The sequence below is a fragment of the Rhinolophus ferrumequinum genome, chromosome 13, assembly GCF_004115265.2.
Source record: "Rhinolophus ferrumequinum isolate MPI-CBG mRhiFer1 chromosome 13, mRhiFer1_v1.p, whole genome shotgun sequence".
Taxonomy (NCBI): Eukaryota; Metazoa; Chordata; class Mammalia; order Chiroptera; family Rhinolophidae; genus Rhinolophus; species Rhinolophus ferrumequinum.
The window spans coordinates 42,663,000-42,686,711 of NC_046296.1; the positions used below are offsets into that span (position 1 = coordinate 42,663,000).

At 46.1% G+C, this 23,712-nt stretch overlaps 1 non-coding gene across 1 annotated transcript; it reads right to left on the bottom strand.

Annotated features, from left to right (window-relative positions):
* Positions 1-16,224: 16,224 nt before the first annotated feature.
* Positions 16,225-16,350, bottom strand: LOC117033521 (U6atac minor spliceosomal RNA). Its single transcript, XR_004424912.1, has one exon. It is a non-coding gene; the product is annotated as a U6atac minor spliceosomal RNA (small nuclear RNA).
* Between the last annotated feature and the right edge of the window lie 7,362 nt (positions 16,351-23,712).

Sequence of the window (23,712 nt, forward strand, 5' to 3'; positions counted from 1 at the left end):
TTAGCCTACACAATTTTATTTAAGGCTCACCACAGCATTTTGGAATAGAGATTATTGCTCCCTTTTCACTGAGTCTTCATGAGGTCCAGTGACTTGCCCCAGGTTGCACAGCTGTGTAGCAGTTGACGGGAGACAGTGATTCCAGCTGTGTGTGGCTGTAGACATATGACACATTGCCATGAGAAGCAGGCTGCCCTACTGTGTGCTGGTTGCTGCCTGGCTCGGTGCATGAAGCCTGGGATGTTCATGAGAGCTTCGGGCTGAGGTGACCTCGGGTAGGGTGTCAGGAGAGCACCCAGTTCCACGGATGGAACCTTAGCAAGCCAATCAGAACACGCCTAGAGGCACAGCCAAATGCCCCAGAGTCTGGAGGGTTGGGCTGCCCAGCTCTGACCTCTGCAACCTCCTCCCACCTGTTCCCTGCAGGGATTTCTCAGGGCTCCTTGCTCATTCTTGATGCCCCAGGGCCCCGGGCTGGTAAAGGCTGGCTTTGTGCTCAGTGCTCAATAATCTGTGAAAAAATCAATGTATTTCCAACTCTCCCCGTGGATTCAGCCAGGACTCACCAGCATGGATTATAATCACATCTGAGTGATTTGCCCACACTAGGCAGAGGAGTGGGGGTAGGCTGGGAACTTCAAGTTAAACTTTTCTAGAATAATAAACTGTTCTTCCTATTACAACTCACTGCCCTTGCCTTCCCCTGTCAGCCCCCTGAGGACTTCACCCCGCAACCTCTCCCCAGCTTTCCTCTCTCTTTCACTGAGGCTGACATCACGCTCACATTTTCCAAAAATTCCCTAAAGTACCCACAGTCTTCTTAGCTTCTGCTATCATCTAGAATTACACATCCTAGACGCTGCCCCCTGTCATTCCCTCCCACCCTCACCCCTGAGCTTCAGGACTTCCCACCTCTGGTTCTTGGCTGGGCTTGGTCTCCCAACTCAGCTTGGCCCGGCAGTGAAGCTGCAAGGTGGGGTCTGACCACTCCATAGCGCTTCCCCTCACCAGGTCCACTGGAGAAAGGGACTGCTGGAAGGAAGTTCAACTGCGGCTGTGTGTGTGTGTATGTGTGTGTGTGTGTGTGTGTGTGTGTGTGTGTGTGGCAGGCTGGCCCTGAAAGACCTCATTTTATGGGGAGAGGCTGGGCCTTTCTGAATTCCCGATAGATGGGATTGGAAAGCACATTGTTCAGTGGGAAAAACCCAGGGTTTGGAGTCAGACGATCTGGGTTCAAATTCTGATCCTACCTCTTATGGGGGCTGTGCTCTTGCACAGGTCATATAGCCTCTTTACTTTGATGTTCTCCTCTGCAAATTGGGGCACTGTGTATTTTCCTCAAAGGGCCACAGGAGTATTTCCATTCTCACATGCTCTTCAAGAACCCTGCCACTTTTCGTTAAGAGGTGGAGTCTATGTCCCCTCCCCTTGAGGCTGGGCAGGTCTCTGTAACTGCCTCAACAAATCGAATGTGTCAGAAGTGACACTGTGGACTTCCTAGGCTAAGTCATAAAAAGCAATGACTTCTGGCTGGCTCTAAATTTCTCTCTCTCCCTCTCCCTCTCCCTCTCCCTCTCCCTCTCCCTCTCCCTCTCTCTCTCTCTCTCACTCTCTCTCTCTCTTTCTCTCTCTCTCTCTCTCACACACACACACACACACACACACACACACACGAACTCTTCTACCATGCTGTGAGGAAACCCAGGTTACACGGACAGGGCACATGTAGGTTCTGGCTGGGAGTCCCAGCTGAGGTCTTAGAGGACAGCCAGTATCAATGACCAGACATATGAGTGAAAACCTTCAGAGGATTCTGACCCTCCGACTTCAAACCGCTCCCACTGGTGCTGAATGGAGCAGAGAGAAAGGGCTTCCCCCTGAATTCTGCCCAAACTGCAGATTTGTAAGCAAGAAAAAATGTTATTGGTTTAAGTCAACTAAGTTGTGGGTGGTTTTTTACACAGCACTAGATGTCTGCAACAGGATCATCATCGTAACATTTGCCTTACAAGAATCGCGAGGGTTAAGTGAAGACATCACTGAGGCAGTGCCTTATGGAGCCATCAAAGCACTTCAATGTGTATGGATAAGATGTGTGTGTCTATAATGTAGCAAGAACTGGGTTGTTAGATGGTTCCACTAATCACTTCATTTAATCCCTACAACTTTTCCATGTACCATAACCTCCTTCCTTCTCTAATCCAGCCAGACAGGACTGAACTGGTTGTTGTAGGGATTAAAATAGGTAGATATTATTATTTTCACCAATATGGAAATTGAAAACAAAGATAGAACTAACTTAAATTCAGGTGGAACTGGAGTTTGAATCCAGGTCTGGCTTGCTGCAAAGTTTTTACTCCTCATTCTCTAGGAACTAGAGCTGGGACAGTCACCTAAAGATAATGGTGACACTGGGATATCTCAGCAAGTCCTGATTTAGGAAAATCTTTCTGCTTGCTTTACTTAATTTAATTATTCCCACAAGCATATGTTGAGCACCTGTAATGAGACAGTGTGCTAGGTAGACCCCAAATGTTAGGTAGACCCCAAAGAAGATGACCCTTCTTTGAGGGCCTTGTAGTCTCTGGGGGAAACAGATACTTCCTAGTTATGTAATCTTGGGCAAGCTACTCACGATCTGTCAGTCTCAGTTTTGTCACCTGTAAAGATAATTCTAGAACCCATCTCATAGGGTTATTGTGAGAATTATACAATATATAATTCTACTTAAAGCATCATGTACTGAGAAAGTGCTCAATAAATATTATTTTTTATAAGTATAGAAAGAAAAGTTCGCAATATAATGCAATATATGCCAAAATAGAGGGGGACATACATTGTTATGGGAGGGGAGAGGAGTAAGTAATTCGTTCATCCTGGGGTGGGGGGTGAGGGTAGCAGAGAGGGGCTCATGTTTGTCCTGGGACTTCAAAGGCAAGTAGAAGGAGCAGATGGTGTATGGAAGGACAGTGCTTGGTGTGTCTGGGAAACAGCCCCAAGTGGCCGGAGCACAGGGGCCTGAGGAAGAAGGAGTGAGGTAGGTTGGAAGGGGCTTTGTTATCAGGTTGTAGTGTGGTGCTAGCCATGCTGTCCCAGGGACTCAGGCAAGAGTCTCCCCGCCCAGGCTTAGAGATGAGGCTTTAAAGGAAAGATGCACAGGAGGAGGACCCCAGAATCCAAGGTGCAAAAACTTTGAAGGAGGAAAGAGTTGGGGAGAACATGTGCAAGTCCAGCGTAACTAACCCTGGGGTAGAAGGCTCAGAAGGGGAGATTGGTGTTTGCCCCTCTCAAAAATCTACTGAATCTCGGCTACACTAGATCAACAGAATCTGCTCTTGCCAAGAAGCCACAAAGCCCCCTTGCCCAGAAATGTCATTGCAGATCAGTGAATGGCTACTTGGGGAAGTTTACCCCAGGAGGTCCAAGGCCTAAGGGTCAACAAGGGGCTTCCTAGCTGGTACATCTGGCTCCAGGGAGAAGCCTCCATAGGAGCCTCGGGCAGCCTCTGGGCTCTGTGTGTACAGAGAACAGCTGCTTTGGTTTAAATATTAATAATGCAAAATGAAATGTGTGGGGTGCCCAGTGCACCAGAGCCCAGCCAGTGTGTGTTGCATCTAATGTCCTCTGCGCTCGGGTTTGGAAAAATGTGGTCAGTGAATTTAATATACTTTTTGGCAAAGGGAAAACGACAGTTAACTTCTCTCCGGAGCCTCACTAAAGTGGCTTTTCTCCCTGGAAAGCAGAGGAGGGAGAGTGGTTTCTCCCAGTATGCCAGCAGGCCTGCTGCCCGAATTCTGTCATAGCCCCTCTGTTCTACCTACCTTGACACTTACAGGGGGCTTTGGGGGCAATAGAGCATCCCATTGGGGGAATAGAGAGGTAGCCAGTCTTGTTCGAGATCCAGTGGGGCCTGGGTGGGGCTGAAACCCTATTTCCTGCTGGCTAGGGCTCCTCCCTCCAGCATCTTCTCTCCTCATTTCATGCCCCCTTCTTGGATCAAGTCTTCCTCAGAAGAATTCACCATGAGAATTTCGGTGCCACAGGGCTCTCACGGGGTCCCTGAGGTTGACAACTGATCCAAGGTGTCCAAGGGCCAGATATCAGCCCCAAAGCATTTCGCTTCCCTCAATCCCACTGCATTTTTAAGTCCTGGGGAGGTTCTGACTCGGCTGCTATGAAGAAAGTTTTCCCCTCCATTGCCTCCCGGTACCAGCTATCACCAGAGCCTCTGTGGGCCTGTTCCCCCTTTTCCAACATCCCAGGCCCTGGCTTCTCTCTTGCCAAATGCCACAGCTTTCAACTGGCTTCTTAAAAAGTTAATAAATGCTTGGTGACATCACAGCCGCAGAGCCGGGGAGTAAGGAAGAGTCAGAGGCCAATGTTTCTGAGGAGAAATCAGAGGCTCTGGGTTTGCCCAACAAAGGCGCCCTGTGCAAGTGTGGCCACTGCCACCACAGAACTGGAACAAAACTGGCCCGGCTTTCCCCAAAGTCTATCTCTGGTTTTATACTACCCGATAATGTTCCCAGTTAGAGGCCTGAGCAAATCATCCAGCAGTGAAAGCCAGGCAGTGGCCTGCTCTGGGGGGCCTCCCAGGCGCTGGGGAAACAGTCACCCCAGTGCCCCTTGTGGGGTGAGGAGTGGGCTCCAGGCAGAGAGAAGTAGCCCTGCCTGGGAGAGGGTGGGAGCTGCAATCCCCCCAGCTCTGGGACTCCAGCTGTGCCCCAGGCTCCAACTCCCCTCAACCCACCCCCCTTGGCGTCTGGCCCTTGGGGAAGCTGAGAGAAAGTCTCGCCTGTTCTGGATGCCGCAGGCAGGATCTGCCACAGTGATCTCCTTCATGTGTCACCGCTGGCTGTAAGCGCTATGTTTGGTTTGGCAAAACAGCTATTTAAATAGCAGTGAAATGTGTCACTGGAAAAAAATTAGCTCATGTTTCCTTTGCCATTTCTTCATGATTTCCATTAAAAGTGTAACCACGGGTAATAAATTAACAAGATCTGTAAAAGCGACCGTAGGAAACCATGGATCCAGAATTCCTATAAACTTCTAACCCATGATGCTAAAAAGCAAGGCTACTTGGGGGCGGGGGGACTGGATCACCCATACTTCGGTTTTCTTTGTGTCTGATTCCGACTCCCTCCCCCCAAAATGTGAAAGGAAGCCCCTTCACTTCTTTCAGGGCTTGCTTGGTTATCAGCAGGGAGAGTCTTCCCTTGGAAAACCCAGAGACTTGGGGCATTGCTTGGCTCTTCCTGTTTCATAAAAAAAGCAAGAAAAAAAACCTAAAATTTTACTTCTCTAACAAAGTATAATCTCCTTCTTCCAAACGGTGCCTCACCTGGTGCTAACCAGAGTCCAGTTGTTGAATGCTCAACTGCCTTGTGGAAATCAGATCCTTTCCCATGGGTATCAGACGGACTGAGGTCGAATTGTAGCTCAATTTCACAGATAGGGACACTGAGGGCAAAGAAAAATTTTTGCCATAGGCACAAAACCCAGTAATCACTGGATGGATGGGAGCAGAAACCCTCTGATCTCTGCCATCTCCAACACACACACACACACACACACACACACACACACACACACACACGCACACACACACTCACACACAACAATGCTTGTTTGTTTGCTCTGGGTTGGGGGAGAGGGGGCAAAAGATCACTGTAGGACCCTGAAAGTGTCTCTGGAGATAGTCAGGTTAAAATGCTGCTTCCAAGGAAAGCAGCTCTGAGGACTGCGTTTGGTTTGACACGTATGGGCTATGGAGGTGCCAAGGGAGCATATAGGCAGTGCTTCACCCAAGGATGGGAAATGCGGGACAGGAACTAAGGGAGTGTGTTCGGTGTTATACACAGAGCTGGGGGGCTTGGGGAAGAGGACTGAAGGTGCGTGTTTAGTGTTACAATCAGGGACTAAGGGAGTTGGGAAGAGCAAAGGGAAAACGTGTCAGTGTTACCCAGGGCTAGAGGAGTGGTGCGGAGGACGGGGGGAGTGTTTTTCCTGTTACACACGTGGCTGCAAAATGAAGAAGACTGGAGGAGTGTGTTGAGTGACAAACGGCGCTGGACAAGTGGGGGAAAAACCAGGGGGAGTGTGTTCAATGTCACACCCAAAGCTACAGGAGTGGGGGAGAGGGCTGCAGGTGTGTGTTCAGTGTTACAGGACTGGGAGAGTGGGGGGCCGGACTTGGGGCGTGTGTCAGTGTGCCCCTGACACCCAGGAGAGAGGATGGAAGGAGAGAAGGGAGGGCAGGTGGTAACAAATTAATCTCTTTTTGCCTATGGTGCTCCATCCTCCAGTCCTTCCTCAGTTGTCCCGTTCACAAGTATCTCAACCCCCTTTTATTAGTCATGGGTAAGTGCCCCTTGGTGTTCTGTTAGAGAGAAGATGGAGTGAGAAGGGGGAATTTTGTTTAATTTTCTAAGCCCCAGGTCATCCAAGCCCCAGGGCATCATCTGTCCCCCCAACCCAATTCTTTTGCACATTAGCCCCAGGGGGTAAGAAGGAGGCCATTTCTTGATTCTGGAGGACATTCCCCCTTTTTTGGAAGCCAGTGGTATGGAATGTAGAGGCTCACAAAACCCTTTGTCATAACTCTTCCTCACTGATTTGCATTAGGATCTTGTTTTGTTTTTGTTTCGGGGGAGATAGCAAAATTAAGCTCCATAAACTGATTTTTTTGTCTTTGTACAGGTTCACTGTGGAAATTATAATAATTTCACAAGCCAATAGCATACAGGATAATATCTCTTAATAAGCAAGATAAAGAAATGACATACTCCAAACAAAGGACAGATAAATCATTCTATTATCCAGGCAAGGGGAGATGAAGGGATAAAGTCCAAATTTAATATGAAGTGTACCTTTTTATATGAGGAAGCCCTGGGGAGAGATGGAGACCAAACCAGAGCTGATTTCTAGCTGCCAGCAAAAAAGTAAAAGTCCCCTTTTCTTTTACAAAAACGTTAAAGCATGTTGCTAGGGAACGAAGACGCTGGTGTTGGCAGGCAAGCTGACTTCCTTCATGGAGCCACTGTGAAGCTTTTCAGCCACGACTCATAAGAGAGTAGCCCTTACCATGGCAGGAGTTAACGCCCCAAGGGTCTTTGGGGAGTTTTTAGGTTAAAGAAGAGTTGCCTCACCCAAACAGAAACTCTCAAACAGTTCTCACAGACTCTCAGTATTTATAGTCTAAAGGCCCCTTACCATAGTTGCTTCTCCACATGCTCTTACCCATAAACCCCCAGTGGGGCCCCTCAGCAGCTAAGCTGCTGAGTGCTTATCAAGGACAACAGATGAGATGATGACATCCTGAAACAACTTACTTCATTCTTATATCAAAACATTTTTACTTCTAAACACAACCTTTTTTTTTCATCTTTGTCATGAACAAGTGGATTAAAAAAACTTCACTTAAGTCATAAGTGGATTTGAAACCATATTTAACCAATATACAACAGACCTCTCTCCTATCCCTCCTCCTGCCCTCGCTCGCCTCCCCCCCCCCAGTTCCTAAACCTTTCATCCTGTCTACACAGACATCATCATCCATTGCCAGCACCTTTTTTCTAGGGGTGTCAGGCTTTCTTTGCTTATTCCTCTCTGTGAGGCCCAAGTGACTAGCTCCTTGCTAAAGACAATGGTGTGCAGCCCTTTTCCACCCCATCTGGGGACCTGGACTCCAGAGAGAGCCCTTCCCTTATAGTCAGAGGCTGAGGGCTCTGCCAAGGCACCTGCTATAATGAAGGAGAAACATCTGCTTGTTTTGTTTACATCTCATCCAGATGTTTGGGTGCCATGTAGACACAGCTTGTGGGCTGTTTGAATGCTGTGGCTGGAAACTGAGCTAGGAGGCCAAGAGGGAGGGCCTCTGAACTGAGAAGGGATGGGGCTGGGTGGCAGACACTGTCTGGGGATGGGAGGGAGGCGGGAAGGCGAGACATGCAACTGGGGGCGGATCACAGCCGTGGCAACAACTGGAACAAGATTCTTCATAAACATTGGCTCTATTTACAAAGCCACCAATGTAGGCAAACACTTGCCAAATTGTGATTTTAAAAAACTGTCCTTTATACAGCTTTGCACCACTTACCAGAGGCCCTGTAAGAGCCTACTATGTGCTCTGTAGTCCTTCTCCAGGCTGCCTGCTGCACCTTTCCAGCTCCCTGCACACCCATGTCCTCCACTGTGGCACAAAGAAAAGCAGCGTTCCTGAGCCTCCAGCCAAGAAGGCCAATTAACAGTACTGGGCAGTGAGTATAAATCACCAGGCTCCCCCTTTTTCCTGGGCTCGGGGCTGGAAAGTATCAAAACTGTGCAAATACTTGGGATGTTTCTCTTTATTAGTGATAAAATATTGGACGTCAGCGTGCGCCATTTCATGCGCTGCCTCCGACAGTTGGAGCAGTAATTGTGATGAATAGGGGTCCTGGGGCAGAGCTGCAGGCGTTTAAGAAGGCTCTGTGGATTGAAAATATTAGGATTGATTAAAGGTCAAATACTTTATAAATTTATCAGGGCTGGATACATTCTTGTGAGTTGGGGGCTGCCCTTCTAGCCAGGTGAAAAAGAGCTCAGTATGGTTCAGTGCCCACCCTGCTCCTCCCCTCAGGCCTCACAGCATTTAACCTGCAAAGCTGATGAAACCAGCAGACATTTTCCTGTAATTCATGCCTCTTTGCTTCTCCTGCCAGGAGATGAGTTCAGCACCAGACATCCGTGGGCAGGAATCTGCCCATTTCTCACTACTAGAGAGAGAAAAGAGAAACTTCGCTCAGATTGAAGGACTAAATCAGCTGGCGTGGAAACTGGTCCCGGCTCTGACATCAGCCATCCGAGGCAGAGCCTCCAGGGACCTATTATCAGGGGCAGCTCCAAAACTCACCCAAGGAGCCCTCAGGGCAGAATGGAGGTTCTCCTGCTGATTCTGTCCCTTCCAGGAGTGTCTGATTTCCTCTTATTAGATGAAGGGGTCTTTGTAACTCCTTGCCTGCCAGGAAGCTCTGAGTGAAATTGTTCAATCATGACAACAGCCCTCATGTCCCTCCTTACGACAAGGTCCATTTATTGAACAAATATGTAGTGAGGCAGAAGTCATTCCAGTGCTGTGGATAAAGCAGGAAGCAAAATGGAGGAAAAGCCCTGATCCCATGGAGCTTATATTCCAAAGGCGAGCAAGAAAATAAATATAAAAACTTATATAGTATGTTAAATGGTAATAAGTGCTAAGGAGAAAAACAAAATAGAGGAGGAGGCAAAGACGTAAGGAGGGCGAGCAGGAGGAGATTGACATTTCAAAATGGAGGACGGGAGTGCAGTTATTGGAGCAAGAGTGTCGATCTGGTAACATGTTTAATTGTGCTGGTACCTGAGTATTTTAGACTTGGATGTCCATATCCTTTTCTTTTTGGAATTGGGTATGGCATAAATAAAACCATGTGCAGAAAATGAATGAGGTAGAATAGAACCTCTTCAGAGAAAGAGATTTCCCAAACCTGAGACCTAATGGTTTGCCTCTGAATCACCTGGAAGGTCGTTAAAACACACATTGCTGAACCTCACCCCCAGAATGTCCAATTCAATTGGGGTCTGAGAATTTGCAGTTTAGTCAGTTATCAGGTGATGCTGATCCAGCGACCACACCTTGACAACCACTGCCCTAAGCCAACAGAGCATGCTCTGGTCGATCAGGTACCTGGCAGAGGTAAACGTGGAGAAAGTTGGAGAAGAACAACAAATACCAAATTTTCAACCTCACTCTTTTAAAACAAGGGACAGTAAAAATTAAATCAACCAGTGGGTGCAGACTGTGCATAGGTGAGGGAATGGACCAGTTGGTTGACATTGAAGCCGACACTCCCCCTTCCTTCCTCCAGCGTCCTGAGCAGGACAGAGAAAGAAAGATACTTATCATGCTCATAAGTATCATAAAAAAACATTCTTTTGTCCAACATATTTAGAGTACATTGGGTTAAACAAATTTCTTTACTCTAGGACTTGCTCAGGCCCTTTCACATACAAACGTGCATTGTGAATTTCCCTAGAGGAGGATCTAGTATTCAGAATTTCTTAAACTTTTTGACCATAGAATTTCCCTCACTTTTTCATGGAGAATTTAGCAAGACCAGTGTACAGTAGGATATGCTTTGGAAAACTCTGGCTCTTAAGACTAAAATGGTTTCCTCCAACCCACACTGATGGCAGAAATGAAGAAACCCTTACATAGGCAAGAACTTAGAGGACATCTCCTGCAGTCTTTTTTCCTTCTAGATTGGGTTAGAAGGACCTGCAGATGTGCCCAGGATTTGATGCCCGTTCTTAGGTCGCCATGGTCCTTTGAGATGAAAGCCTGGACATCTAGGCACCTGAATCTCATGCATTTGACTTGAGCAGGACTGGAAGACACAATTCCTCCCACGGGTATCTGAATCTTGCTTAAACACACTCCCACCGCACAAAATGTACAGAAGCATTTGCTATGCTGGCTGGGCCAGCAGAATTGCAAACAATACAAACGCATATTCAGTGAAAAGTGTCTCCCTCCCATCCCTGATTGCCAGTCACTCAGTTGCCTTTCCAGAAGTGACTGTTGTTATCAGTTTCTTGTGCATTCTTTCTGAATGTGAACCTGAGTGCATGGCTCATGCCTATAAGTAGGGCCTGCAGAGCTGAGAAAGGGAGGGGCCTAGAGGCCCAGCTGTGTCTGGAGAACAGCAGCCCTGATATTTACGACTATGATGGTCCTTCTCTAGTGGACCTGCTTTGGAACATAAATAAACTTAATAGGCTTCAAATAATTATGACAACTGCGTTTAAACCCCAGACTGTGGTCCAGGGCAATGGACACCTCTCTCTCTCTCTCTCTCTCTCTGTCTCTCTCTGTCTCTGTCTCTTTCTCTCTCCCTCCCTCCCGGCCTTCCTCCCTCCCTCCCTACCTCTTCTCTCCCTCCCTCCCTCCCTCTCTTTCTCTTCTCAGCCTGATTCCATTGAGCCAAAGCTCAGTCCTGAGCATAGTAGCACCATGGACTGGTGGATCGTTGGTGGCAAAGAGATGGTGGCGTGGGATGGCTTTGGGAGTGAACCACAGGAAGGAGGTCCATTCTGCATCTTGCAGAATGTCCCAGGCTGAAATGTATTACTGACTTGGTCCAGCCCCTAGCCTGATGGGGCAGCTTCCAGATCCTGCTCTTACCTGGGGCGGGTGTGTGTGTGTGTGTGTGTGTGTGTGTGTGTGTGTGTGTGTGTGTGTGTGTGTGAGAGCCCATCCCTGACCCTTCTCAGCCATTCTCAGAAGCTATGGCTGAGACACACAGAATTATAAATTTGGTTTCTAGGCACTGAAATTTTTTTGAACACATTCTATTTGTGAGACATCATACCATCTCATAGGAAAGAAAGACACCTATCTTTAATGTGTAGCAAATTGGGATACAGGGCCATAGTGTAAAGTTATAAAGAAAATGAAGGAGATAACAGATGAGTTTAGTTCCTTCTGAGCAGAAACGGGAATATCCAGGACAGGGAGAGACCAAAACAAAGGTACAGAGATGGGGACGTACAAGGAATGTTCTGAGAATGGTGTGATAGAGTGAGAAAGCAAGCAGGAAAATACGTTGGACCCAGAACTCGGGAACCTCTCCTTTCATACTAAGGGATTTGGACTTCGTCAAATAAGCACTGGGAAGTCAGGTTGTATTTTAATGTTTTAAAGTAATACATGTATAGAGTAAAATCTGTAAACAATACATATGTGTATTCAGGGAAAAGTTTCTCCCTCCCACCCTGATTGCCAGTCACTCAGTTGCCTTTCCAGAAGTGATTGCTATTACCAGTTTCTTGTGCATTCTTTCAGAGATATTCCATGTCTTTGAAAACTCATATGTGACTATATCTCTCCAATACTTTTTTCATCACTTACAATGTACAATTTGCTGGTTTTTAGAATACTCACAGAGTTGTACAACAATTACCACTGTCTAGTTTCAGAACGTTTTCTTTTTTTAAAGATTTTTATGAAAAATATAGCTAACATACAATATTATATTAGTTTCAGGGGTACACAATAATTATTCAACATTTATATACTTAAAGAAGTGAACGCCATGATAAGTCCAGCAGCCATCTGACACCGTACCATGTTATCACAATATTATTGACTATATTCCCTATGCAGTATGTTACATCAGGTGTACAGCATAGTGCTTAGACATTTATATAAGAAATGATCCCACTGACTAGTACCCACCTGGCACTACACGTAGTTATTATCATATCTTTGACTATATTCCCTATGCTTTACTTTATATCCCCATGACTATTTTGTAACTACCAGTTTGTGTTTCTTAATCCCTTCACCTTTTTCACCCTGTCCCCCAACCCCCTCCCATCTATCACCCCAACAAATCTAGTACCCATCTGACACCATACATAGTTACTACAATATTATTGACTATATTCTTTATGCTGTACCCTACATCCCCATGAGTACTTTTTAACAATCAATTTGTACTCCTTAATCCCTTCCCCCTTTTCACCCACGCCCACAACCCTTCCATCTGGCAACCATCAAAACGTTTTCTGTATCTATGAGTTTGTTTTAGTTTTTTTGTTTGTTTATTTTGTTCTTTAGATTCCACATGTAAGCGAAATCATACTGCATTTGTCTATATTTGTCTGATACTCCACTCAGCGCACAGTACCTTCCAGGCCCGTCCGTGTTGCTACAGATGAGAAGAACCCATTCCCTTCCATGGCCAAGCAATATTCCATTGTATATATGTACCACCTCTGTTTTATCCATTCTTCCATTGGCAGACACCCAGGCTGCCTCCACATCCAGGCCATTGTGAACAATGCTGCAGTGAACATATGGATGCACACGTCCCCCTGAAGTAGCGTTTTGGGTTTCTTTGGATAAGTACCCAGAAAGTAGGATTGCTGGGTCCTTCTTTGTCTCTAGTTATAGCCTTTGTTTTCAAGTCTATTTTGTGTGGTATAAATATTACTACCCCGGATTTTTTTTTGTTTCCATTTTCACAAAATAACTTTTTCCACCCCTTTATTATCTATCTGTGTGTGTCTTTCAATCTGAAGTGAGTCTCTTGTAGGCAGCATGTGTAAGGGTTTTGTTTTCTTATCCATTCAGCCCTCCTATGTCTTTTGATTGGAGCATTTAATCCATTTACATTAAAAGTAATTGTTGAGAGATATGTAGTTATTGCCATTTTATTATTTATATTTTTGATTTTTTTTCCTGCTTAAAGAAGTCCCTCTGACATTGCTTATAATACTGGTTTGGTGATGATGAACTCCTTTAGCTTTTTCTTGTCTGGAAAGCACTTTATCTGCCCTTTGATTTTAAATTACAGCCTTCCTGGGTAGAGCATCCTTGGATGCAGGTCCTTGCTTTTCATCACATTGAATATTTTGTGCCAGTCTCTTCTGGCCTGGAGAATTTCTGTTGAGAAATCAGCTGACAGTCTTATGGGGGCTCCCTTATAAGTTATTAGTTGCCTTTCTCTTGCTGCTTTTAGGATTCTCTCTTTGTCTTTAACCTTTGCCATTCTAATTATAATGTGTCTTGGTGTGGGCTTGTTGGGTTCATCCTGTTTAGTACTCTCTGCACTTCCTGGACTTGTATTTCTATTTCCTTTGCTAGGTTAGGAAAGTTGTCAGTCTTATTTCTTCAAATAGGTTCTCAATCCCTTGTTTTTTCTCTTCTCCTTCTGGTACTCCTATGATGCAAATGTTGTTATTCTTGATGTTGTCCCAGAGGTTTCTTAAACTACCCTCATTTTTATGGATTCTTTTGATCTCTTTGCTGTTCTGATTGGGTGTTTTATGCTACCCTGTCTTCTGAATCACTGATTTGAGCCTCTGCTTCATCTGGTCTGCTGGTGATTCCTTCTAGTGCATTCTTCATTTCAGTTATTGTATTCTTCACTTGTGACTAGTTCTTTTTTATGGTTTCTAAGTCCTTTTTTATGCTTGCTATCTCTCTGATGAAGTTCTCACTAAATTCCTTGAGCATCTTTATAACTAACTGGTGTTCTGAACTCTGTCTCTGGTAGGTTGCTTACCTCCATTTCATTTAGTTCTTTTTCTGGAGTTTTTTTCTGTTCTTTTATTTGGAACGGATTTCTTTGTATCCTCATTTTGGCTGCCCTTCTGTGTTTTTCTCCTATGTATTACATAGATGTTCTATGTGTCCTCGTATTGACCAGGTGGCCTTATGTAGTTGGTTCCCTGTGTGGCCCTGGCACAGTCTCCCTGGTTACCTGCTCTGGGTGCTCCAGGAGTGTCCCTTGTATGGGTAGTATGTGCCCTCCTGTTATAGTTGAGACTTGATTTCTATTGGCACATCAGTGGGTGGCATTGGCTCTCAGATTGTTTGGTTGGGGGGTTTGACCACATCCACAGTTATGGGCTACTGTGTGGGGAGGCTTACTCACTGAGTGGGATTCCCCGCAGTGGGCTCTGGTGAATGTTGAGACCACTTTTTGTGTGTGCCACTTGTGGGGCAATTTGGGCAGTGCTCCGCTGTGGTCTGAAGCCAGCCTCCAAGTATGTTGGTTCTGGGGCTTCTTGTGAGAGGCTCCAGTGCAGGGCTAAGTCATCCACTGCCTGTGACTTGCTGGGGACTACCTGGTAGGAGATACAAGGTGATCTGCTGTTATTTGCTTCCTCTGCTAACCCTGGAGATATGTGGGAGAGGCCATGCTGTGAACTGAGGATGGCTGCTACCAGTACCAGACCTGGGGTAGTTCCACAAAAATCCATGACACCCTGAGGCCTGCTGCCAAGTGCTGGCTTCCTTAAGGTGCGGCCCCTGATAAAGCCTCATGTGGTACACAAGTTGGGTGAAGCAGGGTCTCAGAGAGTCACTAGAATGGGAAGAGTTGTGGTCAACAGGTTAATGTAGACTGTGATTTGGTGCCTGTGCTGAGCCTGGAGCTACTCAGAAAAGTCTCAGAGAACACTGAGGCCAGCTGCCACTTGCCTGGTTCCTGTGGACTTTGATAGCTTTTCGAGAGTGCAATATGGGTGGGGCTAGCTGCTCTCGGAGAATGTGCCTCTGGTATTGGGTGAGTTGGGTGAGGTGGGGTCTCAAGGATTCCGAAGGGTGGAGCAGTGGAGCTCACCAGGCTAGTCAGATTTAGATTTGGCTTGTGGGGGAGGGTTCAACATAGGAAAGATTGCATCTGCCTGCCAACTGCATAGGAGAAGGACCCCACACAGGGAAAATGGAGACTGTCCTCCAGTCCTCACTCTAAATCACACATCTCAGTCTGCCTCTGGTATGCTCCAATTCCCCCCGAGTTATTGTCCCTATGCTGGAGCCCAAGTGAATGCTTACAAATGAGAGAGTCTGTGTGTAGGTTGTTTAAGAGGATGTCTGGGTTTCCTGCTGCCTTCAGTTCCAACCTGATGGTCAGAATCCCGACTGTTTTTCACAGCCCAATGTGGGGGCTCCTTCTCCCAGCACCAGAACGCTGGGCTGGGGAGGCTGGTGAGGGGTTGGGGTCTCTCGCTCCTCCCGGGGGGCAACTCTGTGGCCTTGATATCCTTCCAGGTTCTCAACTGCCACAGATAGGTTTGGGGTTAGCCCATTTCGTGTTTCTACCCCTCCTGCCAGTCTTGACGTGGCTTCTTTATATCCTTAGTTATAAAACTTCTGTTCAGCCAGACTTCAGATGGTTCTCCAGGCTGATTTTTCTCTACTTTAGTTGTAATTTTAATGTGTTTATGGAAGGAAGCATGAACAGTGTTTATCTACTTTGCTATCTTGGATCTGCCCCTCAGAACATTTTCATCACCCTAAAAGGAAACCACATACTCATTAGTAGTTACCCCCTCAAACCCTTTCTTTCCACAGTCCCTATTAATGTAATCTGATTTCTGTCTCTATAGATTTGCTTATTCTGGACATTTCTTGTAGATGGAATGATGCAATATGCGGTCTTTTGTGACTGGCTTCTTTTACTTAGCATACTGTTTTTGAGGTTCCTAATGTTGTAGCATGTATCAATACTTCATTCTTTTTTTTAAAAAAAATTCTGATAAAATACACCTAAGACTTACCATTTTAACCATTTTTAAACACGGTTAAGTGTACAATTCAGTGGCATTAAATACATTCACAATATTGTGCAACCATCATCATCCATTTCCAGAACTTTTTCATCATCCCTAACAGAAACTCTGTGCCCATTAAACAATAACAAAAACGGGTTAGATGCCACAAAGTAGGCGGTGTTGCCTTAATTGTGTGTATGTTGTTAGGTGCCAGGGCCTCTTCCATCCTTGTCAAGGGAAGTGCTAACCTTCTCTCCTTTCATACCACATGCTCCCAATACTTTTTAAACACAAAGATTAAACACGTTGTATACATTTACTTGTACCTTGCTCACTACACGTAACCATAGATCTTGGAGATTTTTAGGTGAAACACCTTATTTTCCATAGTTTATTTAGTATGACTGATGGACAGTTGGTGCTTCCAGTCTTTCGCTACTTCAAACAATGGTGAAATGAATATCCTTGTTTGTAAATCAGTTTTTGCATGTCTCTGTAAATTCATAGACCTGGAATTGCTTGGTCAAAAGGCATTTGCCTTTTTAGTATTGATAGACTTCACATGGGAAAATTTAATTCAGGGGGCACTGGGACCAGATCTATTTTAGGGAGGTCCTTTTGGAGGCAATTGGATAAGGAGAAGGAGGAGAAGAGACAAGTTTGGAGGGTGTTGTGATTACACTAGGTGAGACTTGATGAGGGCCAGAACAGAGCACTGGCTGAGGAATGGGAGGGAAAGACAAGGGTGGAAGACACACTAGTAACTGATTAGATGTGTCATATAGGAGAGGAGAAATCCAAGACACTGAGAGACCCAGAGCCCCACACGAGGAGGGGTTAACCAAGAGAGAAGGAGGAGCTTTGATCAGATTCTCAAAAACCAGGAATGTGTCTGCGTAGATAGGAAAGTGGAAAGCTAAGAAATCACCACCTCAGGCCTAGTACAGCAGGAAGAAGGATGAGACAAAAAAAGATAGAGGGTCCTAATGTCCCCTGGTGAAGGTTGATCAGACCAAGTGTAGTTCCAGACAAGGAAGGGACTAAGAACTGGACTTTAAAGTCCTTGAGTTTGGAAGCAGCTTATGAACTATATTAATCAGTTTAGGCTTTCTGCTGGAACCAACAAATTTCAGTGATTTAACCCAACAAATTATTTCTAGCTCATATCACCGTCCAACTACAGAAACAGTGATGAGGAAGGGGCTCTGCTCAAAGCAGTTATTGAGGATCCTAGATTTTTCCACATTCAGATTCTATCCTCCTCTAGGTCCTCGACATCCTCTCCATTCGGCCATTGGATGGGAAAAGAGAAAACTGTGTACAGGCAGGTTTTATGGGCCAGAACTGAAAATGACTTCTATCACTTCTACCCACTCTCTGTTGGTCAGAATTGAGTCATATGTCTGCATCTAACTGCAAGGGAGCCTGGAAATGGCATCTAGTTGTGTGCCCAGGAGGAAAAGGGATAAGCTTGATGAACAACTAGCCGACCTCTGCCCCCAAAACTGTGTGTCCTGGGTGAGTCATTTAACATCTCAGAAGCTCAGTTTTCACATCTGTAAAATGGGAATAATCACCTCACAGGTAGGAGTGTTGTGAGGATTAAATGAGATTATGTATGTCATCTACTTAGCCTGGCATATGTAGATAAATAAATAATCACTATAGTGAATATTTATACATAGTCATAGTGTGTGCTATGTGGTTGTGACACTAGGAGAGCAATTGTGGTAGTTTTCCCTGTCTTTCTCTGCCCAGTTCAGGTCTATACAGACTGAGGAAATCTCAGTCTGTTTATGACTGACCTGAATCATCCTAGCCCCAAAGTAGATTTATTTTCTTGAAATAAATCATTTGGTTTGGCTGACTCCATGGATCAAATTCATGAGCTTATTTCCAAATCTCACTATGCCTGGTCCATGAAGACCCAGCCACAACCTCTGCCAGACAACTCCACTCCTAGCATATGCAGGCTGCAGAATGATTCTTTTTCATTCTTTCATGTTATTCCCACACTTCAGAAGTCTGGAGGGAAGCTGAATGTTTGCTGTTCTGGGATCATTTGAAGCCGGGCATGCAAAGAGTTCCGAGTCACTTTCAAGTCTGTGCGTAGAAAATCTTTCTTGGCAACCAGACAAATAGAATTAGTTATTAAAGGCATGTCAAATGAATAAAGACACCTCTGTGAGGAAAACCGCAAGAGCAGTTACTTTTTCTAATATGAATAGGAGGCTAATATCAAATCACCTTTAATTTTCCACTCTTTCTATGCCGTGTGGATGGTAGGTCAAATCTAATAATACAGATACAATGGAAAACCATTTCTGTTTTCATGTATCTGAATACATATGCCCACTGCAGATGTGTGTCTTGAAAACCAGGGTCTGGAATTTAAATGAGTACCTGCACACTGACGAGGCTGTTTCCTCCAGAAACATTCTCCCAGATGCCAAGCCCGTGTTGCCCTCACAGACTGTGAGAAGTCAACCCATGAAACAGAATAAAGCAAGGTCCTGTCTATAAACCAGGCATCCCACAGAGCCTAGGCCACAGCATTTGCCAAAAGGCAAAGATGACCATGAAGACCCAGCTATAAGGACCAGGGGAGAAAATGGTGTAAAGGTGTTTTGAAAACATGGGCCTGCTTTTCAGATGTGAGTCACTGAAGGCCCAGGGAATTCTCTTTTTCATGTGGGCTAGATTTAGGGCCACTGTGGATAGATTTGTGGACAGGGGAGCTGGTGACCAACAGGAAGTGCTGTATTGTGGTTAGGAGGCTCCAGAGTCTGGTACACTGTCTGGGTTCAAACCTGGGTGCTGCTGTGTTTTGTTATAATGGGTTGATTGTTCAGTTTCTCTGGGCCTCAGTTTCCTCCTGTATAGAATGGGGAAAATAATACCTATCTCACAATTATACCTATTTAATACTCACGTGGCTGTTGTGAGTATTAACTGAGCTAATTCTTACAAAGTGCTTAGAACAAATGTTTGACAAGGAGCAGACGCTCAACGAGTATGACTATTATTGCTGCTATTATGAACAATAGTATTATTATTCAGTGGGAAAGGAATCTATGGGTGATTGTGTGTGTGTGTGTGTGTGTGTGTGTGTGTGTGTGTGTGTGTGGCAGGGGTCATGTAAACCTCAGCAATATGGACTTTATATGGAAGGGAATTTTATTGGTCGAGAGAAAGCAATCTGGCCCTTTAAGGTGCAACCGCCTTGGAAGCTCTTCTGTTGGGTAGACATGATTTAAACCTTTATGGTCAAACAGTGAAGCTGTTCCCATACCGATGTCCTCCTGGATAGACAAGTCCGTCCTCTGGATGCAGAAGATTTCATCCAGGATCAAAAATACAAAAACCATTTCACTGACCAAGTTCACTTCAGCCTCCTAGAAATTAACTCCCCTCAGGTGGTTCATGCAGGACAAGGCCCCTTTGAAAGCTTTCTGATACGCATTTTGTGTATCTAAGAGATTTGGGTGGCTTTTTCTTAAACTAGTTTTTAAAGGCTGAAGGGTCATTGTGCAGCATTTGCCCCTGGATCTAGGTGCAGGCCACCATTGTGACCTTCCTGTCCCTTGTCCGTGCGTTCAGGTTAAACCCGCTGGTCCCTGAGGCCAGGGCTTGATTCTCCAGCTGCCTTTCCATTGACACTAAAGTTGTCTCTTCAGGCGGTCTTGGAGCTGCGCCATGTAGCTGCTCTAGAATAACAAAGATTCTCTCCTTAACCAAACTCAGGCTCCTCTGAACTCACTTCTCAACTGGGCCCTGATTTTGGGCTTCCATGTTCATCTCTGCCTTGTCCAATTTAGCAAACATTCTGCTAAGCCATTTTAGTCAGAATCCCCCACTCTTGATAGCTGATCCCCCCACTATTTGATCAGGTTCCTCTCCCTCCACCACCCCCCAGGTGATGTCTGATCAACTTGGCCTGCCTTCGGCAAACATCCTGGATGGTGGGTTTAGTCAGAATCCCCCCTTAGCCCTGACGCTTCCTCTTAGTAACTTTTTATCCACTGATCCCCCACTTGCTCCTTGGCTATGAAGTCCCACTTTTCCTTGTTGTGCTCAGAGTTGAGCCTGATCTCTGTCCCTTATTACAAAACCCCAGTGCAGATCCCCCTTGAGTAAAGTCTATTTTATCATTTTTAACTAGAGTCGTGAACAATTTTTCTTGAATAGGCGTTTGTTCTGGGAGAGCCGAGTTTGGCTACATGTCACGGTGCCCCAATTTACAGGTACAAATCATGGGATGGGCAAGAGATCTAGCACACTATCTGGGGCAGTTAGTAAAGTGAGATCAGGGGAAGCAGCCAGGGAATGCAAGAGAACTCTTAGCTCTTTTTGCCCTTGTTATCTCCATGCTTGGTATTTTGAGCTACAATCACTATTTGGTTAACTAACCTATCAGCAACACTGTGGCCTAAATTATGTGCATAATTTTCTTGATCAGGACTTCAGGATGCAAATTAAACAAAAAAAAAGGGGGACTTTTTTTTTTTTTTTTTTTTTTTGGTTGCTTATATTCCCTCTTTGTTTCCAAAAAGGGTCTAAGGTGGCTAATTTGTCTTTATGGAACTCTAAATGAAGGTGGCAATGGAAAACTTCACTCAGATACTAGGCTATTCCATCTGTTTGACAGTTTGCCTTTGTGAATCAAGGTAGCAGTCGATGGACTCGACTTTTCTTTTTCAACTAATTGTGCTGCTCTAGAAGCCCAGCCTAAAGCCTTCAACATGTGTGAGCACCTGTGTATATTTGTGTGCAGAGAGAGTGGGTGTGAGCACGTGCTGATGAAGCAGAAAATGAAATAGCATTTCGTGAGTGGCTGCTCTGTGCCAGGTGCTTTATTTTATGTATTCCTCGTAACAAACCATGAAGGAGACAAGTATTATTTTTATTATTACATAGGAGGAAACTAAAGTTAAGAAAGGCGAGATAGTTCGCCCAAGCTCCACTACCAAGTAAGAGAAAGAACTATAACTGAGACCATCAGTGGATCTCTGACTCTGCAGACTGGGCTCTTTTCACTTTGAGAAAGGGAGAGAGAGGAAAGAGAAGAGAAGTGGGTGGGGGTGGGAGTATGGAGAGAAGGATAGAAGACACTCCAGGGACAGGGTCTAAAAATCCTGGAAAACTACAGAATGAGGTCTGAGCAGTGGTACCAACTCTGCCGTCGGTAGTCCTAACTCTCAGACACCGTAAAGTCCGTGAGTCTGCCTTCTCCCATCCCCACCCTTATTCTCTCCCTTCTTCTTCTTGACTGATAGAGGCCTGACCTGCCCAAGTGACTGTCGGCTACTGAAATCTGGCTTTCCCACATCTGGAACTGGGCTCCCACAAGGAGTGTTGATAGACAGGTCAGGACTCTGCTTAGGGACCACTACCAGGGCAGGGAGCAAGTCCCTCAGTCCCTGGACTGAGCTGGGTCACCTGTGGGATGGTGCCCAGAGTACAGGGGTGGAGGAGGCCTGGAGGGGCTACTCTGCCTAGGGGCTGAATGCTCCCAGCAGTGCAGCCACAAGCTCCCGACACCCCTCTGCCTCATTTTCTGGGCATCCTTGAGTGAGCCTGAGTGCAGACTCTTGGCTGTGGGCTCGGGCTGGTGGTTGGTTCTTCTTTAGCAGTCACCCGGGTTCAGCAGGGGTCATCCAGATGTAGCTGTGACAATGTGGCTCTCATCTTCCTCCGAGGGGACTCTGTGGGAGGGAATCCCCCATTGTTTCCCTCCAGCCCACATCTCTCTTCCCAGAGCGGTATACTGTCAGTCACGAAGGGAGGCTTCTGAGCTTCTCCCTGCCCGCCACTTCCCTGGCCTGGGAGCGTCTGCAGAACCTCCCACCCCAGCACTCCTGAGCAAAGAGCCAAGCCAGGGTAACCTTGTGCATATAGGGCCTCAATTTCAGATCAGATTCACAAATTTAATTTCCTATTCCTTAATTTAATTCTGCATTTTAGTTTTGTTTTTATTATTTACATGGGTTCCCTTTAATGATTCCAAATTGCTGCTGCCCTCTAGCAGTATTTTGTCTTAGGTTAACTTCTTGAAAACCGATCAGCATTGGAGTTTATTCCGCACTGGGTTTAGTTATTTTCTGAAACGAAGCACAATTAAATTAGAATAATGAACATGCTCTTTAGAGGATTAATTCATAATAAGCAGGCCATGTGCTACAGCTCACAGAAGGAAGGGCACGAGGACCGAAAGCTGTTTTTTCTGCTTAAATACGAAAAGTACATTCTGCCGAGCAGAACAAATCAGCTAATGACATCCAGAGCGCCGGCCAGCCCCAGAGCGGCACGGAGCTGGCATCTCGAGTTAGCACAGTCCCGCCAATGCTGCTGCCTACCTTGCCTCCCTGAGAAGGCTGGCACCTGGAATTCTCTGGGCTCCTTCCTCCTCAGCATAGGTGATAGAGGCTACTATGGGCCTTCTAAGTCCTACCCTAGGAAACCCCAAACTCTGCAGCACGTGGCTTCACAAGCTTCCTCCTCAGAGCCTCCCAGAGCCCCGTCATTCATTCATTTGTTTTTCATTCAAGGATTGTTTTACTGAGTTGCTGTTGTGGACCAGGCATCCATGGGTACACCGTTAGATATGTCAGTGAAGAAAGCAAAGACCTCTTGCCCTTGTGGAGGTTAGATCCTAGCATGCAGAGATAGGCAATACGCAGTAGAAATAATAAGAAAATTATATGATACGATAGAAGGTGGCAGATGGTAAGGAGTAAGGGGGGTTGAGAGTGGGGTGTGTGTGTGTGTGTGTGTGTGTGTGTGTTTTGCAGTTTTCAATATGATGGGTCAGGGTAGGCTCATGGAGAAGGTGTTAAGTGAGCAGACTTGAAGGAGGTGAGAAAGTGAGTCACTTTCAAGAGTGTCCCAGGCATCACGAGCATTCCAGAGGAACAGACTTAGGGCAAAAGCCCGAACGTAGGAGTGTGGCTGGCGAGTTGAGGAAGGATGAGGCCAGTGAAGCCTGAAAAGAGGGCGTGAGGGTGAGGTGAGTGGGACCGGATGCTCCAGCCCCTGGCTTCTGCTCTGAGTGAACGGGAAGTGAGGGCAGAGACTTGAGCAGAGGTAGGACACGCTCTGACTTACATACAAGGATCTCTGGCTGCTGGCTGAGAATAGACTTTCTGGGGTGAAATGGGGTGGGGTGGGTGGAAGCTGGAAGACCTGTCAAGAGGCTAACAGCTTAGGCCTCTACAGCTCTAGTCCCAGGCTGCCCCCTACCATGTTCTCTGGACCCCCCAGAGTGCTGAGCGCAGGCCGCTTAGCCAGGCCTGGAGGCTTAGAGCCTTCGATAGCCCCTGCTTCCCTGAAGGCCCAGAACAGCAGTTTTCAAGCAGCTGTGAGGCATATCTAGAACCATTATTCTTGCTTGGCCTAGGAGACCCTCCCTACCCTTACCCCTGACCCATGGACCAGAAGACCAGAGCCTGCAATGGAAAGAGCCTTCGAGGCAGGGGACAGCTCTGCACTGTTCCTTTGGTTGTCTCAGGCTCCTCTGAGAAAGCCATCCTCTCAGCCAGGTAACTGACAAAGTGACATCAGAAGGCCGCTGCTGTGCAGCTGCCACAGAGACAGGGGACAGATCAAAGGTGCAGAGGACCAACATCTTGGCAA